The following is a 6,000-nucleotide window of genomic DNA, read 5'->3' on the forward strand; positions in this document are numbered from 1 at the left end:
CTTGGCGTTGAACCTCCCTGGTAGGTGGTCTACGTGGGGCGGAATTGGCATACTCGGGAGCTGCGTCATCTAAATAAGAGGAAAGAAAAACATCTTCTGCGGTTCTAGGATGCCCCTTAGGATGTACCTTTATTGGGAACAATGGGGTTGGCAAGTCTTTTGGCGTTTCCGGAGTAGCCTTAGGTAATCCTTCGGCCAGAAGGGGATACATACCATTCATAAGGGTATTTCTTTGTCTGTCTACTTGTTCTGATTTTACTCGGATACCTTCCTCAATTAATAGATTTTCTCGAACTTTAGTGGAATTCTCTTTACTCTTTTCTTCCTGTCTACGTGCTTTTTCTGTTCGTCTATGTGATTCTTTACGCCATAATTCAACGGCGTCTTTCTGTGACTGTCTGACTTTCCTTTTCCATAACTCTTCCTCGACTTTCATGATGCACTCTGCATCCCAGGTCCCCGCTGTGGGCCACCTCTGACTTTCTGGTAATCCCTTGGTATAGTCTACCCATAGATCAAGAAATAATATGGCGTCTAATCCATGTTTATGATACATAAAATGCCCTGGGGTGTCCCTAGGAGGGATAGGGACGGCTTCTTCGAGAACCCCTTTTCTGGTAGTGATCTGTCTTAATTTCGAAAAGAGCGGCATATTGAGAACTGACCTTATACTTGATTTTGACCTGATACTTGAATTTGAACAGACTTAATACAATAAACACGATAATGAACAGTCATTCATACCACGATATACTTAAACACTTCAAACATTTAACATTAAACCTTTAACTGGAACAACAATGATGATCGTCTGCATGACTAATCACCAAGCTTAATTCTCGACAATAACTAGACAATAACTAGACACTTCGGAATACTTGATATACTGCTAAACAGTACAGATACACTGCTAAAACAGTGCAGACCGGATTTGTGTACCCAAACCCGTCTTGACCGGCAAAACCTATGTGCACGTCAGAAAATGCCTCCCCAGTAATGGTACTCACCGGGTAGCTTCGGAAACGGAAGGCCTCAGTAACTTGAACTTGACTCGGATTTGGACTGGACTCGACTCGACTCGTCGGACACTGGGCTTGACGTCGGACTGGTGGGTCTCTGTATACCTCGGATCTTGCTCTCTCAGCTAGGCTCTGGTCGGGATACTTCGCACTTCTCACCGCCTCGTCTGGGTGTTGATTGCAGTCTCAGTCGCCCCCGCTTGACCGGAGGGAGATACAGGAAATCCTGCTGGTACGCGTTATTGTCCGTCCAGCTGTGGCAGGAGACCGGGCCTGCAACGCACCGCCGGCGCGTGAGATGAGAAAGTGTCCCTGTTCGGGCGCCATCATGTGGTAAATATTTCTCCTTTACCGGGACTGAATTTGATACAGGAACATAATAAAATAGCTCAATGAAATGAGAGGCAGAATCCGTGATATTAGAGTTTCAGAATGGGCTTTATTCCAATAAGCGATTATAATCGGATGCTTCAAGTTCCATCACCACGGGAGTTCAGGAAGTGAAGTACATACTTTATTGACAAGCAGTAACTTTTATAATACATACATCATAATGAAGTGAATACAGTAGGCGTAACAATTGATAAGGACATTGACGTTTTGGTGTGCGTAGCCGAAAATGGGTGTAATAATGAGTAAAAAGGAACATGATTGGCTATGATGTAATACATAGGTGGATCTATAAGATAATACTTGGCATTGATGCGCGCGCAGCAGTCTGACGTATAATTGACGTATAACTAGGGGGTGACGAGGACTTGACATTTAGCTCTACGTGTGGAGACAAGAAGTCTGGGGGGTCAAGTCAACCTAATCCCAAATCATATCTACATCCTATGTTTAAAGAACTATGTTATCCACAAAAGAAGGACTCTCGGACAGAATCTATTCTATACTGACTGTGCGTGCGTGTACAAGCGTCTAGGTGTCTACACTGAATGCGAGGGGGTAGGAATATTCCATGGTAACAGGGCTATGAATTACTTGCATGAGGACAGAGAAGATGGGCCTTTTTGCTTGGTAACTGGAAGAATGTTTACTTAAGCTACTAGGCAGGAATGCATCGGCTGAGGGGGAAGCAGATAATTCGAAGGTGAAATACAGTTCTTGGCAGAGAATAGGCTGATGTCAGGCTTCGTGAGCCGCGCAGAGAATGAGACAAAGTTCATGGTCACGGATGCAGGCTTGAACTGGAGCTTTCAGAGACAGAAGGGAAAAGGAGTTCGATGACAGAATCAGGGCCTACTTGCCTGAACTGTAAAATGGCATAAGTGAACCCTATAAAGCCGGTAGCCTTTCATATTTAGGAATGGAATATCCAGCCCATTTATGGCGGATCTGACAGAGGACATGTTGACGATGGACGCACATGTGTTTGCGTCATTATTACTGGAACTGGAGGGAGCATACATGTACTTGCGACATGCACATAGAACCGTTGGGGTCCAAGATAGGGGACATAACTGACCAGAAAAATCCATATTTCCACACCCCGAGGGTTCCGTACTGACGACGGGAGGGCCCGTCCTAACCATTAATATGGGATCTTCTGTTGGACCTGAGACGGCACCCATCTCCTGTCAATCATTTTGGTCCAACCCACTCAGGCATTGATAGCGATTAACAGTAGCTACCTCGGTATTTATCAAACTAAGCCCCTCGTCTCCCCGCATTCTCCCTCCCCCCGATGCAATGGGAGGTGCTCAATATGTTGCCTATAGAAAAAGCCAAGGGGACGGAGTACGATACCCTGGTCAATGCTGGGACGGGACGTAGCACGAATCAGAGCTGTCGTTGCTAGGTGAGGGTTACTGAAATTTATAATTACACAATCACCGGGAATGTTTTTGGGGGACATTCCAATCCAATTGGTTCTGGTAGTTACCAGAATCTGGTCCGCCAAGGCCACAGGAAAGCCGCATTCGCGGTTGAGCCATGCCACGGTTTTATTTTTGAGGGAATCATGTGATTCCACAGAACGATTGGGCCCATCCTCTCTAATAGCTGGCACGTTGGTCAAAACTGCCACATAAGGTGCGCAATCAGGTGGCAGATTTGGTTGGGGGAGGCGACTATCATTAAACCTCCCTCTTCTTGAAGTCCTATTCGTGTTCCCCGTATCATGAGTAACTATATTAATAGGGGCACCATTAACTGGGGTAGCACTAGATAAATACCCAAGAGTGCGTTGTGTTAAGTTACCAGTGAACCCCCGCCGGTCATTACTAGGATTAGTCCCTCTAGTTGGCTGAGTGGGAGAAATAGAGCCCACGCATATTTGTCCGGTACTTGATAAGGCTTTGGATTGTAGCACATGTTGGCCCATTAAATCCCCAGTCTCCCCCACCACAGCAATCGGTGGGGAGCTATTATGGGATTTAAGTCCCAGTTGCACCAGTTCACCCAGTCTGTTCACTTCCCTGGATACAGCCTCAAGTTTATCTAAAAGCGGTATGATAATTTTATCTAACTTGCTATCAATCATACCGATTAACATGTCGAGCTGATCAGGTGCTAGGATCGTTTGGGTAAGGTTATCACCATTGTTTAGACAGGTATGCTCAGGGGAGCCAGCATTAGTGACCGTATTCTTTTTGCTTTTGCGGCCCCCCTTTTTGGGTGGAACATATCTGTTAAGGTGTAAACCTGATCTTAGCACTCTATGTGTTTTGGGAAGTACAGGGGTTGAAACTACAGTAACATTGGGAGACTTGTTAATATCAGAATCCATAGGTAAATCAGTATCGGGCAGGGGGACCGGAGTGGGCTCAATTACACAAACACCCACCCTCGCTGGGGAAACTGTAGAAGCAGATGCTTGGCTATCATCAGATGAATGGATCTCAACGGAAACTAATTGGCTTGTAATCTCAGGACCACAATTACTGGTCAGACCTAGGGATAGTCTGCGTTCCTTGTTGATTTTGTCTACAACTTTGACTAAATAATTATCAAGTGTAGACACAGTTGAACGAGGGGTCCCAGTCGTTTTAGACATGCTGCCCTAAGATAGAAATCAAAATAATGAAATAAACTTTATAAAACAATAACTACCGTTTAAAATAGCACTTACTATGAAATGATACCACCAATATAAACAGTGGATACAAATTAAAAATTGTTATATACCATGGTAAAAACGCCTTAGATTTAAATGCTTATTAGCTGATACTATATTCCTAAGACCTTTATGTACAGGGTAAGAAGGCCAAGTACACACCACAGGAACACGTATATAACATACGCGGACACAGACCTGATTGGCGTAACACAACACCTCAAAATCCACAGCATACAGCAAGGTGTCGTTTAGCCACAAAAATAAAAGTTACCCTGATTACTTCAATGTCTTTAGCGATGTCCAGATGTTGACAACTTAGGGGGGTGGCCCTGCCCGGCCTCCTCCGGCCCCGGACGGCCACAGACGGTCCCGCCCTTGTCCCGGGCTTCTCCCGGCGCCGACCCGCGCGCGATCCCGCGACGCGGAGGGAGCCTCGGAATATGTAACGCCTCCGGGCGCGTAGTCCGGTGGAAGTGGGCGGGGCAAATGAGAATGCTGGGGCTTGTGGTTCGACCCTACGGCAGCCTCAGGTGGCGCGAGGCGGCAGGGGAACCAGACGTCCACAAGGTGCAGGAGTTGATGGCAAGTGCCCCAAGTGCCAGGTAGGAGCTGCGCAGTGACCACGCTTGCTGGCTTCAGAGCGTTGACCCCCGCTCCACCGAGGGAGCCTCGGAATATGTAGCGCCTCCGGGCGCGTAGTCCGGCGGAAGTGGGCGGGGCAAATGAGAATGCTGGGGCTTGTGGTTCGACCCTGCGGCAGCCTCAGGTGGCGCGAGGCGGCAGGGGAACCAGACGTCCACAAGGTGCAGGAGTTGATGGCAAGTGCCCCAAGTGCCAGGTAGGAGCTGCGCAGTGACCACGCTTGCTGGCTTCAGAGCATTGACCCCCGCTCCACCGAGGGAGCCTCGGAATATGTAGCGCCTCCGGGCGCGTAGTCCGGCGTAAGTGGGCGGGGCAAATGAGAATGCTGGGGCTTGTGGTTCGACCCTGCGGCAGCCTCAGGTGGCGCGAGGCGGCAGGGGAACCAGACGTCCACAAGGTGCAGGAGTTGATGGCAAGTGCCCCAAGTGCCAGGTAGGAGCTGCGCAGTGACCACGCTTGCTGGCTTCAGAGCGTTGACCCCTCACTCACTTAAGAGGCAGCACCTAAATCCTGTCACTCTCAGAGGCATAAGTACCTGGCTAGGCCCTACCGCCTACACTCCTGCGTGGATTCTCCAGCTCTGCTTTACCCCACTGGCCAACTAACTAGAAAAAGTTCCCTCCCTCACTTAAGTAGCCCTAGGTCAGGTGACCTCTAGCCAAGGCGGCAAAAGTAAAACCACACCTCCCTTCTAGAAGGTTCCAGCACATTCCAGGAGCTTCCCCATTCTACCTATGGGACAAAAAGGCGGGCTGGTGTCGCAACATTGTTGTGGGGTTCCAGCCAGCTCCTGGCAGCTAGGGTGCTACTATGAAAGACCACTCTGCAGTAGCAGGGGTCGGCAGCAGCCATCTTGGGAGAAATAAAAAAAACAAAAAAACTCAGGGAAAAAGGGCCAAGTCCAACACAAGGCATATGTTACCAACCTACACACAGCATCCGGGGAACACATTACAGACCTGCTTGATATTCAGAGGGAATTTATGTTCCACCTTAAGACCCTATATACCTCCAGATTGGGGCCTGACCACACAGGACAAGACACTTATTTATCGGAGATTGCACTGGTCTACCTCGAAAGCTACATGCAGGACTTCCTGGCGGAGCCCATTTCGGATGCAGACGTGACTGAAGCCATTGCTGGTCTGAAGTCTTCATCAGCCCCCGGCCTTGACGGCTTCACAGGCGACTTTTATAAAGCCTACAGAGAGCTTTATTAGAGGTATACGTGGAAGCCCTGGAAAGACAGATTTTGCTGCCCTCACTACGCGAGGCGGT

Source organism: Triturus cristatus, chromosome 4_2 (assembly GCF_964204655.1).
Source record: "Triturus cristatus chromosome 4_2, aTriCri1.1, whole genome shotgun sequence".
Classification (NCBI taxonomy): domain Eukaryota; kingdom Metazoa; phylum Chordata; class Amphibia; order Caudata; family Salamandridae; genus Triturus; species Triturus cristatus.